The following is a 14,680-nucleotide window of genomic DNA, read 5'->3' as shown; positions in this document are numbered from 1 at the left end:
AGGAGCACACAGGCCACCTCCTTCACCGTCCCTCCTAAGTAGCTCGTGCGCTTGCAGGGCAGACCCAGGAGATAAAACGCTCGTGTGTTTTCCTTCTGACAGCCAGGGCGTGTTGTCTCCCCCTGGAGAACATTTGTTTATAAAGGAGTAAGAGTTTTTAATATATATGCAAAGGATGATAATGAAATGTGTCTGGCCAGAACATAGTCAGGCGAGATTTCATCTAGTTTCAACAGCGCCGTGTGCCAGGGCTGAAGCCATTTTTACCGTAACTCACATTTTCAGGCCTGTGAAGTTGCCGCCCACACAGGAAATGACTTGGAACAGGTGGTCCTCAGAGCTTGCTGGTCTTGTCTGGCTCCTGGGTAATGCTTGTGGGCTACTGAGTCACTGACTAATTATGAGCCCGAACAAAAGGCTCTCAGATAAGCTTGAAGTCAAGACGAGGGAGAAGGCAAGGTGTAGCCAGGGACTGTCTGAGCGTGCTGTGCTGGCTGTCCAAACGGAGTTGATGAATGAGGTTCCTTGGGAAACAATGCCCCCTCGGTCTGGGCTCCTCTCCACTCCCCAGGCACCTAGTGGCATTGGGACAAGAAAGAGCAGGTGAGGCAAGAAGCCGTTGCTCATCTCATATTCTAACGGCTGTAAATGCATCAGAAAACATCCTTCTTGGAGTCACTGCTCTCAGCAACAGGAAAGATCATTTCTCCACCACCTGAGCTATCAAGCCCATCCATGGATGTGTGTGCGGGGCATGTGGGTGCTTTCGTCTCTTTAATCTCTTCCTAGACTGGGAAGAGGTGACGTAACACTTCTCATTCCCCGGGTGAAGAAACTGAGACTTTGGCAGCCCACGTGCTTGGCTCTTGTCCTCAAAAAGACGATGGTGTCAGAGATGGAACAGTATCTGTGTAGAAAAGAGATTCTCACGTCCTGACTGCCAGTACCAGGAATGTGACCTTATTTGGAGATGGGGTCATTGCAGAGGTAATTAATTAAGATGAGGTCATAATGGATGTGGTTGGGGCCCTAATCCAATACTACTCATGGACAGAAGTCCACGTGAAGAGACAGAGACACAGGAAGAAACTCACATGAAATGGAGGAGTGAGGTGATAGCGCTACAAGCCAAGGGATGCTGAGCTGCTGCTGCTGCTGCTAAGTCGCTTCAGTCGTGTCCAGCTCTGTGCGACCCCATAGATGGCAACCCACCAGGCTCCGCCGTCCCTGGGATTCTCCAGGCAAGAACACTGGAGTGGGTTGCCATTTCCTTCTCCAGTGCATGAAAGTGAAAAGTGAAAGTGAAGTTGCTCAGTTGTGTCCGACTCTTCGAGGCCTCATGGACTGAAGTAACCAGCAGAAGCTCCAAGAGGCTGGAAGTCTTTCCCTACACGGTTCAAAGCAGGGCACGGTCCTACTGAGCCTTTATTAATAATTACAAACTTCCAGTCCCCATAACTAAGAGACAATGAATTTCTATTGATTTCAGCCACCCAGTTTACGAGACTTCATTAAGGCAGGGCAGGGAAACCCTGTGTTGGGAAGATCCCCTGGAGTAGGAAGTGGCAACCCGCTCTCGTATTTTTGCCAGGAAGAAAATTCCACAGACAGAGGAGCCTGGCAAGGCTATAATATCCATAGGATCGCAGAGTCAGACACGACTGAGTAACTGAGCTCGTGCCTGTGCACGCTCACATGCACACACACACACACACACACACACACACAGGAAATCCATGTGGGTGGGGACTGGGATTTATTGAGAGGCTATTTTGTGTCATTCGGTCTAACTTTCACCATCCCCAGTGAATCCATACATCGTATTGAGCCTGCAGATTTGGAGAGGGAGTCCTTGAATTCTTCCAAGAGTAATTTTCCTTTCACCTGGATATGTAAGCCTCGATGGCATCACTTTAAAAAACTCTATCAGCTGAATACTAGAAGTAATTGCTAGTTTGATGACAAGTGACTCAAATGAAAATACTGCAGGTGGATAAAATGAGATCAAGAAGAGGGAAGGAGAGTAAGTGGCTGTTAAGAAGTGGAAAAGTGAGAAGTTTCTAGAAGGCTCAGCGTGCACACCCTCAGGTCCTCACTTCAGAAGAAAGACCCCTGGTGAGAGAAAGAAGGCTCTTGCTTACCACAGACCTGTAATTTCCAGATGGCAAATGTAAAGGGAGTGATGGAGTTGAAAAATTGCCATTAGGTATATTTAATTTTTTCCATTATATACAAAAATATAAATAAGGAGAATGTAAAAAAAAAAAAAAAAGGAAAAGGACCCCAAGTGAGAGCTCCCACCAACTGTCCAGTTAGAGGGAGGGTATCTGGAAGATCACCACCTTCACTTTCGACACCAAATACAGGTTCAGGCGTTCTGAAAGCACCCTCAGTTTCAATAATTCGCTAGAAAGACATGCAGAGCTCGCTGGAACCTGTTATCCTCCACTTGCGTTTGTTCAAGGCAAAGAACACAGTTAAAATCAGCCAAGGAAGGAGAAGAGAGAGGGCGCCAGATGCAGAGGTTCAGGGGGCCTCCCGGTGCCCTCAGGACAGTTATCCTCCTGGGAGTAAAGGGGGATGTACACAAAGCATTGCCAGCCAGCAAGTCACAGAGCCTCAGGGTCCAGGCTTTCCTGGGGTCCATCATGCAGATGGGGTTGAGGGGCAGAGCTGACACCAGGAGACCTAGAGCCCCCATTCTAAAGCAAGCGGCTCTGTCTCACAGTCCCCACCCGAAGTCGTCTGGCCCAAGGCCCGGAGGCAAACAAAGACACTACTATCAGGCCTGACATACCAAGGGCTTAGCGATTACCTCCCAGAAACTGAGTGCAGAGTCCGGATCTCTCTTCCGGCAATTTTATATCTTCAGTACCCCCTCAACTGGACTGCAAGGAAATCAAACCAGTCAATCCTAAAGGAAATCAACCCTGAATATTCCTTGGAAGAACTGATGCTGAAGCTGAAGCTCCAATACTTTGGCCACCTGATGACGAAGCATCGACTCATTGGAAAAGACCCTGCTGCTGGGAAAGATTGAAGGCGGGAGGAGAAGGGGGTGCCAGAGGATGAGATGGTTTAATAGCGTCGCTGACTCAGTGGACATGAATTTCAGCAAACTCTGGGAGACAGTGGAGGACAGAGGAGCTTGGGGTGCTGCAGTCCATGAGGTTGCAGAGTCAGACACGCCTTAGCGATTGAACAGCAACACCCCCTAAATTAGACCCAGACCTCCATTTCTTCATCTACCCCCACCCCAGGGAAACACTGCTGCACTCCCAACTCGGAGCAAGCTTTCCTCCCTGTCGACCCTCCGGACGGGAAGACACAGGGCCATCCCTCCCTCCCACGGCTCCATTGTGGGCTGAAGGCAGATGTTGCTCTGAGCCTTCTCACAGGCCCGGGTCTTTTGTGCAGCTGGGTCCTGGGGATCCTCAGTCCGCTGTGCTTACAGGGCCTGTGTGCCTGGAAATGAGACAGAGCTGAGCGCTGGAAGGAAGGCTCGATCAATCAACAGGGATAGGGTGTGGGGCAGTGGGCCACGGGGCTAGGAGAGGAAGAAAACCCTGCAGCGCCGGGGTCCCCAAGGTCAAGGTCAGAGTCTGCCATTCTCTGTGGGTGTCCTGTGCCAGACATACAGGGAAGACAAGGTGTTCCCTCAGCTCAGACAGGTGGTGTGCGGTGGAAAGAAAGTGAAAGTGGGAGTCGTGTCTGACTCGGCGACCCCATGGACTGCAGCCCGCCAGGCTCCTCTGTCCATGGGATTCTCCAGGCAAGAATACTCGAGTGGCTTGCCGTGCCCTTCTCCAGGGGATCATCCTGACCCAGGAATCGAATCTGGGTCTCCCGCATTGCTGGCAGATTCTTCACCGTCTGAGCCACAAATTTTCATTTTCATCATAATTTTGTTTTACTCCAAAATATATATGCGTGTGACCCTTTTCAGAAGCTGAACCAAATTAACCAAAAGGAGCAGCAAGAAGAGGTGCTGCTGACTATATTCTTCCTTCTGCTTCTAGCATCGGCCTCTCCCACTTTTGGGGAAGTTCAGGGTGTCTTTAGAAAACAATCACCTCTCCTTTGCTCACCAGCGCTTTCATGCTTCTGTCTAATCTCTTAAAATTCCTCACCAAACGGCATTTTGTTATTTCCACATTTTCATTTAGCACGCCAACCTTTGTTGAGCATTTGAAACATTTTTACGATGTGGACAAAAATTACAGAGTGAGGAAGCAAGTTGCCTGTGCGAAGGCCCATCCCAGCTGCTGCCTTAATGTAGGTCTTCTGTCCCCTCCACAATTTTGATGTAAAATATGCCACAGGAGAAAGGGACGATTTTAAAAGGCAAAGGAGAAAAGAAATGAAAAGAAAACAGGAAATTCGTGTAATCATTTACAGCCTATTTGAACTTTTTTCCATGATTTTACGGGCTTGAGAAAGAGTCATTGCATGGTAAATGACTGAAATGAAGAGACTGGGGAGGGGGGTATCTAGAACTCTATGAACAAATACCTGCAACTGACAATGAAATTAAAGTTATAAAAATCATTTCCATGGATGCAGGAGACCTACAGGATGGAGGAAGTGTGTTTCAAATCTTGAGTTTTGACCCATCATTTGAAATTCATTTTCTCTAACTTTTCCATAAGCCATGCCAAAGAAAATAAAGGAGCCAGCTCTTGCCCCATCACGGGGCTCCCCCCTTGCCCACCAGGCCCACAAGCTTTCCCGTAGCACCATGTGGCAACTCAGAGTCTCGAGGACTCAGATAAATACAGAGCAAGTCGTCCTGAAGTCTGGTTTTCATTGACCAGAGCAGAAATTAGCATCACCTTAGGGCAGATTCTGCATTGTATTCCATAATGCATTAGGAGCCCCTTTTCTGATTCTGTTTTGTATCCTGGCTTGATAGCACAGTTTCTCTTAACTTCAAAGGTTATTCTCTGCCCGAGTAACTCCTCCAAGTTTAGGGGGTAAAAAACAAAAAAAAAATGAACCTTTATCCTAAATAGGAATTTACCTCCCAAACCAAGGAGGGATCCAAAAAGGAAAAAAAAAAGAAAAAGTCCTTGATAATGAAGTAAAATAAAATAAAACCTTAACAAGACCTTAGATGAGAACATGCTTCCTTTGATTTAGAAAAATCCAGATTTGGCCACATCCTTAGATGGGGATTAATTGTCAGCATCCTGACACCAGCCACTGCAAATACTTGAAACGAGCTGTGATCTGTTGCTTCTAATCCATTAGGGGTATTAGTGGGGCTCAGGCTTTGCATGGCGTGCTTGTGCTTTTCCAGTTTTCCACGGATCCTTTATCATATATTAATATCATACGTAATGTCAACATTTGGAAACGGTTTGTGACTGACGGGGCTGAAAAGACATATTTCTCCATCAGCCTGTTTCTATAATAGAAGTCATTCTTCTTTAAGACTCAGACCACCATATGCTTCCACTTTTTTTTTTTTTCCTGTTTTTATCAGGAGACCTCAGCACATTGGATTTCAGTATAAATTTCAAATATATTAAGACAGTTCCAAAAAATTCAAGCCAGCACAGCGCAGGCTCCTCTTGGCACCCCCTCATGAGGATTTATTGAGGCCTCAGAAGCCTCTCATCTATGCTCGGGGTCAGCCCTAATAATAGTAATAGCTGATGTTTATTGAGTGTTTACTATACGCCGGGCTCTGTGCTAAGTGTTTTATGTGTGTTGAGATAGTTAGTCCTTCCAAGAACTCTATGAAGGACAGATGAGAAAAGTGTAGCATTGAGATTTGTTAAAGAAATTGCCCCAAGGCACAGAGCTGGTGCAAGAAGCCAGCCATCCAACGTTCAAACATAAGTGCTTCTGTTTCACCATATTGGCCTATATTGACTAGTGCCTGCTCACAACACACACTCACAGAGACACAACCACACAAGTCCCAACAGCCCTTCTTTAGGAGCTCTCAGTTCTACCAATAAGGAAACAGTTCCTTTTTTTAATCTCCTCTCTCTATTCAGTCCTTCAGTCATATCTGACTCTTTGCAACCCCATGGACTGTAGCCTCCTCCGTCCATGGGATTCTCCAGGCAAGAATACTGGAGTGGGTTGCCATTTCCTTCTCCAGGGGATCTTCCCAACCCAGGGATCCAACCCAGGTCTCCTGCTTTGCAGGCATACTCCTTATCATCTGAGCCACCAGGGAAGTCAAAGCTATGGGTTTTCTAGTAATTATGTATTAATGTCAGAATTGGACCATAATGAAGGCTGAGCAGCAAAGAATTGATGCTTTTGAACTGTGGTGCTAGAGAAGACTCTTGAGAGCCCCTTGGACCACAAGGAGATCAAACCAGTCGATCCTAAAGGAAATCAACACAGAATATTCATTGGAAAGGCTGATCTTGAAGATGAAGCTCCAATACTTTGGCCATGTAATTCAAAGAGCCAACTCATTGGAAAAGACCTTGATGCTGGGAAAGATTGGCAGAAGGAGAAAGGAGCGACAGAAGATGAGATGGTTAGATAGTATCACCAACTCAATGGGCATGAAGTAGAGCAAACTCTGGGAGACAGTGGAGGACAGAGGAGCCTGGTGGGCTATAGCCCATGGAGTTGCAAAGAATCACACACAACTTAGCCACTGAAAAACAGCACTTCACTCTAAGCCCTCATGGAGGGTGGGAGGGTGCAAGTCCCTGCCCTGAACTGGGAGCCATCATAACAAAATGCATTTGACCCAAGACTAATTTCTTCCCAGGGCCACCCATCCATGTGATAGAGAAATAATCCAAAGCAATATATATTTAGTAAGCACATATTTATAATACTTACATCATTATGATGAATAATCACACAGATTCTTGCCTTCAAGCCCCTTTGCACACACCCACTTCCATCAACACACACACGCACACACCCACTTCCACCAACACTCACACACACACACACACACAATTTAAAAGTTTGGTATTATGGACTCACGAGCTTTGTGGAGTGTTGAGGGATCATGCAGAGAAAAGGACTCTGTGTATTTCACAAGAAATGAGGACAAATCACAGGAGATCTTCCAGACCATGAAGGAGAGAGAGAGGTGGGCTGCAGGGATGGAAGAGGGGTGTGTCTAAGCTGGAGACTGACAGCCATTCACTCTTTCCACAGAGCACCATCCCTCCATTCTGCCTCTTTAGGGGACCCCGCTAAGGACTGACCTTACTCCCCCATCTCTCACAGTCCACATTGCATCTCTTCCAGATGTGGAAATTTGAAGGTGACAGTTGAGAGGGGCAGGCAGTTAGACCAGGTACTAAGTAGGAAAAGCAACGATCTGCAGTCTCAGACAATTTCCCCCCAGGGATGCTGCTTAAAAAGTAAATGCCCTGAAACTCTAGGAACACATGTATACCTGTGGTGGATTCATTTTGATATTTGGCAAAACTAATACAATTATGTAAAGTTTAAAAATTAAATAAAATTAAAAAAAATAAAAATAAAATCAAAAAAAAAAAAAAGTAAATGCCCTGAAACTCTAATGCAGAATAGACACACTGCAGTACCAGGTTGCAAGAGCAATGAAAAGAGACCAAAACTCATGTAAGTCATCGAAAACCTGAAGATAACTTCTGTGTGGTCCTGAGAGATGGGGTGGGGGCGTGAGCAGTGTTTGGAGGGGTGCTGCTTGTGACTGAGGAGGGGGGCGGCCTGACACCCTCTCTGGCAATAATTCCTGTCTCAGTGACACCGTGTCCTGGGAAACCCATTTGTCTTGGACACACCAGGAGTTTGGTCAACTGTCATCTATCAGTCACCAAGATCTACAGGCCCCGCCTCTTATGACATTCTCTGATCCCCATTCTCACTCCTTCACTCTGCCACCACCACCAGGGAAGGCTTCCGAAGTTCCCTTTCCTAAGTGACACAGCAGAAGACCTAACCCAAAGAGGAATTCCAGAAGAACATCTTATCTGTGGAGGGAACATTTTAAAGAAATGGGGGGAACATAAGAGCATGAAGTATCTCTGTGAAGCTAAAGAAGTGAGTTGGCTTGTCTATAGTCAATCTCATTTGCCTGGATTTGGAGGTTGTCATTCCCTGGTGGCTCAGATGGTAAAGAATCAGCCTGTGATGTGGGAGACCTGGGTTTGATCCCTGGGCTGGAAAGAACCCTTGGAGGAGGGCATGGCAACCCACTCCAATATTCTTGCCTAGAGAATCCCATGGACAGATGAGCCTGGTGGGCTATTGTCCATGGGGTCACAAAGAGTCGGACATGACTAAGCAACTGAGCACATAAGGAATTATGATTTCGTTCTTGATGCAAAGGTATGTTGGCACCCCAGTGGGTAGAAAACAGAGCTTCCCCTGGCCAGAAGGGCCATTTCTGGCTTCAGTTCCCAGGGAATGATGACAGCTTACGATGAACAATGTCAGATTCGTGATCTCCGAAGAAGATTTAGCTTCGAGACCAGGGACCAGGCTTGATCACTCAAGAGCTTTTGTGTAGCAGAGTTTTATTAAAGTAAGAAAAGCGACAGAGAAAGCTTCTGACATAGACATCAGAAGGGGGACGGAGAATGCCTCCCTAGCTAGTCTTATCAAGGCCTTATATACTTTTTTCAGACACACTCCCACAACATACATTTTTTTTTCTTTTTCTTTTATTTTATTTTTTAACTTTACAATATTGTATTGGTTTTGCCATATATCAAAATGAATCCACCATAGGTATACATGTGTTCCCCATCCTGAACCCTCCTCCACAATATACATTTTAAATTGATAAGATTAGAATGAACAATAGAAAGATCTTACCAGACCCACCCAAAGAAAGCTGAGCATCAAAGAACTGATGCTTTTGAACTGTGGTGTTGGAGAAGACTCTTGAGAGTGCTTTGGACTTGCAAGGAGATCCAACCAGTCCATCCTAAAGGAAATCAGTCCTGAATATTCATTGGAAGGACTGATGTTGAAGCTGAAATGCCAATACTTTAGCCACCTGATGGGAAGAGCTGACTCATTGGAAAAGACCCTGATGCTGGAAAAGATTGAAGGCAGGAGGAGAAGGGGATGACAGAGGATGAGATGGTTGGAGGGCATCACCAACTCAACGGACATGCATTTGAGTAAACTCTGGGAGTTGGTAATGGACAGGGAGGCCTGGTGAGCTGCAGTCCATGGGGTCGCAAAGAGTCAGACCTGTTTGAGCAACTGAACTGAACTGACCAGACCCACTCCCATAATATAAATTTTAAGATGACAGGATTAGTCAGAAGGTTCTTGTTAAGGAGAAACATGTCCTCGAGCAAGATATATTGCTATATTGACTAAGACAAAGCAATGTAGAAAAGAAGGTTTATCCTTTTCTCTTTGAGAGCCCCAGACCCCTTTCTGCTTCTAGAGGGCTCCAGAACCCTTTCTCCTCCTTGGGAACCCTGGGCTTCTTATCAAGCTACCTAGGAACTGACTCTCTCAATGACATGGAGGCAGATAGAAGGCAGGCTCCATGGAAGTGGGAGATGGTGCCATCTCTCTTACACGGAATGGTGTCTAGGGGAACCACATGGGGGTAAATCCCTTCCTGTGCTGCAGTGTAAGGACACAGTAGGTGAACTCTGAGACAGGAAAGTAGCAAACGAGCTGGAGGTTTGCTGGGCTTCAGGCACAGGGATTGGACCCTGTCACTCACATTCCCGCTGTTTGTGACATTCTGTTTCTCTTTTTCTTATCTAGTCTCACAGCCGTTAGTAAAGCCATCTTGAGTATTGCAAATTTATCTTCAGAATAGTTCAGCAGGGTACCAGCAGGATCTTGGGTCAACAAAGACAAGGCAGAAACAATCAGGAACTTTCCCATCACCAACCCCAGGCCAATTGTTGCAAAATTGCAATAGCCAGATCTCCCCAAAAAGGAGAGTCTTGGTTTGGAGTCTAACTGTGTGATTCTGCATTTAATTTTTCACTAAAGAAATTATTTCCTTTTATGTTTTGCCAAATGCTGCCCAGTTTCTGGATAACATATCTTCCGATATGTATTTCCTCTGTGGCAGGTATTTGACAAATTGGCTTACCTTAAGCCACTGCATTTGGAAAAGGACTTGGGAAGATCGTTCACTAAGGCAGATGTGGGTCACCTGTTTATGGCTCATCCATCTCCCCTTTCTGAGGACAGCCAGCAGCCCTTGGTAGCCTGACCCGCTGCTGTCTGTAACTACATTGAGCCAGACTTCTGATCTTGGCCAGAGCCAATAATGACAGACCCCCTTGAATGAGAATAACTTGAGAATGGACAATGCAAAGGCTCACTCAAGAAATCATGGCATCCGGTCCCATCACTTCATGGCAAATAAACAGGGTAACAATGGAAACAGTTATAGACTTTATTTTAGGGGGCTCCAAAATCACTGCAGACCGTGACTGCAGCCATGACATTAAAAGACGTTTGCTCCTTGGAAGAAAAGTTATGACTGACTTAGCTTATTAAAAAGCAGAGACATTACTTTGCCAACAAAGGTCTGTCTAGTCAAAGCTATGTTTTTTCCAGTAGTCATGTATGGGTGTGAGAGTTGAACTATAAAGAAAGCTGAGTGCCAAAGAATTGATGCTTTTAAACTGTGGTGTTGGAGAAGACTCTAGAGACTCCCTTGGACTACAAGGAGATCCAACCAGTCCATCCTAAAGGAGATCAGTCTTGAATATTCATTGGGAGGACTGATGGTGCAACTGAAACTCCAATACTTTGGCCACCTGATGCAAAAAGCTGACTCTTTGGAAAAGACCCTGATGCTGGGAAAGATTGAAGGCAGGAGGATAAGGAGATGACAGAGGATGAGATGGTTGGATGGCATCACTGATTCAATGGACATGAGTTTGAGTAAGCTCCGGGAGTTGGTGATGGACAGGGAAGCCTGGCCTGCTGCAGTCCATGGGGTCACAAAGGATTGGACATGACTGGGCGACTGAACTGAATTGAACCGAGCTGTCTGGTTTGCATGGACTTTGCCCATGTTGAGGCCTGCCCTCCTTCGGCTTCCTAACTAGGCACCCACAACATAATCACTAGTGTCATGCTTAGCCCATGATTCAAGGGGATGAAAAGTGAAAAAGTCAAACATATGACTTGGATTTTGTTACTTGGACCTCTAGAGGTTTGATATCATGAGGGTGAAGACACTGGTATCTCTAAGGCATACAATTATTTTGTGCTTTGTCTTATAAGCATTGGGCTTCCCAGATTGTGTTAGTGGTAAAGAACCCATCTACCAATGCAGGAGACATAAGAGATGTGGGTTTGACCCTGGGTCAGGAAGATTCCCTGGAGGAGAGCATGGCAACCCACTCCAGTACTTTTGTCTGGAGAATCCCATGGACAGAGGAGCCTGGTGGACTACATTCCATAGGGTCACACGGAGTCAGACGCGACTGAAGCAGCTTTAGCACAGGGGCACATAAGCATCTTCAAACTTTATCTCAAAGAATAGTCTCACAATTTGTGTCTTGTACCTCTGGAGCCATTGAGTGTTCCAGAACAATCTGAATGGACCTCCTGATAGAACCACAAGGTGCTACCTTATGCAGAAGAATCAACAAAGCTCCAACTTTCTCCAGGTCTCTTTTTCCCTGCCTTGTTAAGGAACCCTAACTGATATCTTGAGACAAAGTTTCAAGAAGAGTTTGGAATTCCTTGGCCAATACACATGTAGAAGTGCCATAGCTTTGGTTCACTGCCCTGTTTTCCTTAGAAGCCTGGAGACCTGAGACCATCACTCCTGCTGGTGTGAAGACCAAGAGGACATTTTTCCTTTGTAGATCAGTACAGATCAGAGCATTGACCAGAGCCTCTTCTAGCATTTGGAGAAGTTTTCATCATTCTGTTATAAATTCAGGGCACCAATCTTGAGCTGCAGGGAATCTTGGTGAATGCCATTTCAAGTGTAGATAGCACTCCTTGCTTGTACTGTCAGGGTTCCTGTGAAAATGTCAAGACTGGAATTAAATCATTCCAGAAGGATTTGAGTTGAACATTTTGTCCAGGGGTACATTACACCTTGAAGACTTGTTCAACTCTTCAACTGGAAGTTTGATAAATTGGAAGGTTTGATAGGTTTTCTCTAGGAAAGAAACATAACAAAAAATTGTTTCATCTAATTAGACCAAAGGAAAAAAAAAAGATCACCATCAATAATGATAAATCTTTCTGAAATTTTAGAAACCAGACTTTGGCCTCTCCAGCTGTTCATTTTCCCAGCCCTCTTAAGATTTATACCCATAGTTTCATTGTAATCATTAATCTAGATGATCTAAGACTATGTTATTGCCTTAAAGGCTAACGTGATGAAAAGATCAGGACATTTACTGAAGTGCAAAATTCATCCCACTTAAGAAAAGCAAGGCTTTGCTCCCAGGAGAAAGCCAGACAGAAAACGAGGCGTTTTTCATGAAAGTTATTTGGTTTTGTTTAAAATTCTGGATGGCAGGATAAATCTGTGTCATTTTCACACAATAAATAGCAACAAGTGGCAATGAAGCAATTGAATTCCTTGGCACCGGGCCTCTTGCTCCAGCTGAATACCTCCCCCACTTAATGAGATCCATCAGTAGAAGGTTACTTACATTAGCAAGTGGCTCAGCTGGTAAAGAATCCGCCTGCAAGGCAGGAGCCCTGGGTGTGATCCCTGGGTTGGGAAGATCCCCCGGAGAAGGGAAAGGCTACCCACTCCAGTATTCTGGCCTGGAGAATTCCATGGACCATATAGGCCATGGGGTCGCAAAGTGTTGGACACAACTGAGCGACTTTGATATACATAGGTAGAGAATTTTAAGAGCCACCCCCAATACAACTTCCAGGAAGTAAAACACCTATTAAGAACGGAGAAGCTCAGATCCACCATGATTCCAGCTCAACTTATTTTCATCATAAGTTTACATTTTACCTGCGTCTAAAATTATGGTTATTTTTTAAAATATCATTTTTTCCTTTCTAAAATCATGTATTTCTTTTTTATTGTGTTCAGATATACAGAACATAAAATTTACCATTTTAACCATGTTTAGGGGTTAGGTGGGGTTAAGTCCATTCACACATTCCTTTCTTGTCTTCATGATAAAGATTTGGCTAAGTGTTAAGAAAGGAAATAGGATGGATGATACAGAAGACTCCAGTCACAGGCTACATCACCACGGGTGACAGATGACCCATGGAGAGAGAGGAGATGGCACAGAAGGTGCTCAAGAAGGAGTTGTTCTTTTCATTGTTTTTTTAGAATGACTTCAATTACATTTTAAAAAATGCATCAAAAGAGAGAAATACATTAACATCAGTAGCAGCTCTTTCATGCATTGGAGAAGGAAATGGCAACCCACTCCAGTGTTCTTGCCTGGAGAATCCCAGGGATGGGGGAGCCTGGTGGGCTGCCGTCTATGGGGTCACACAGAGTCGGACACGACTGAAACCACTTAGCAGCAGCAGCAGCTACCTCAAGGTGGCATGCAAATAGATGTTTTCAATTTTGTCACTATGGAAGTCCCTCATTACTGATACCAATATCAATAAGTAATATTTCAATAATAAAAAGCAGTAGTTTGATATATATTCTTACATTTGAAAAACAGATTGAATGATTAGTAAATTCTTCTTCCCACTCTATAGATATGAGAAACATGCAGGGAAAATAAATGGATTATTCACAGTGCCTGTAATCGGCAGAACTAGCATTAAAGTTCACTTTTCCTGACAGTTATTCTTTTAAAATGAAGCCAATTAAGAATATTAGATGGACCCTCCCGAGGCCCTGAAATTCAACATTTTCTATGAATTAGCACCCAATGTTCTCTGCAAATAAGTGCACACACTACTTTCACAACCCACTGTTGCTTTAATAGTTCTATTTACTCATTCTTACATCTTTTCAGACATGCCAGTGTTTTTTCATCTTTCTCATTTATTAGCTCACGGAAGGCAAGATTTAGGCTGTGTTCACACTCATGAGTGTCAAAAGTAGAAACAACTGACTAATCTCTAAAACTCTGCAGGCTTGGAAAAACCGCAATGGTGTGCTTCTTGCAATCACCATGGACAACTAAGCTGAGGTTAGGAAAGATGGTCACAAAGAAAGGGAGTTGGGTGGGCTCTGCCTGCCTGTCTAGCTATAAACATGGACTGGAGAAGAGGAGCCTGAGAATTAATTTTTGTCCATTTCCCCAGGAGCAAATTGAGAAGAGAATCTCAGTTAACCCTCGCTTGGTGTTAACAATGTTGAAAGTCCACGTGGACTGAGACAGCATTTGGAAACACTGCATGAGGTTTGAGTTAAAGAAAAGTCGGAAATGAAGACTTGCTGGTACCAAGTGAAAAATGACAATGCATGCCAGTTTCCAGAGAGTAACTGATGCTGAAACATGTCACTTCACTCTTAAAGCACGAATGTTTCACAGCAGATGTCTTTACAGGAAGGGACCCACCCAGCGTGGCGGAAGGAGCCCACAAGTAAGAACCACCAGTCCTGTGATCAGGGCTGGCCTCAGACACAGATCGGTGGAAGCTCGGACAAGGATGTAAATTCAGCGGCTCTCAACTCCTCTTAAAAGAAAACCACGTGGGCAGTGAAGGTCAACCCCAGCTCCTAGCATTGTGGTGTAAATCACAAAGGAAAAACCAGCTCCATGTCTTGTGCATATTGGTATCAGCCTAAGGACTTCCTGAT

This window comes from Bos taurus, chromosome 1 (assembly GCF_002263795.3).
Source record: "Bos taurus isolate L1 Dominette 01449 registration number 42190680 breed Hereford chromosome 1, ARS-UCD2.0, whole genome shotgun sequence".
In the NCBI taxonomy this organism is placed as follows: domain Eukaryota; kingdom Metazoa; phylum Chordata; class Mammalia; order Artiodactyla; family Bovidae; genus Bos; species Bos taurus.
This window is presented reverse-complemented; position numbering follows the sequence as displayed.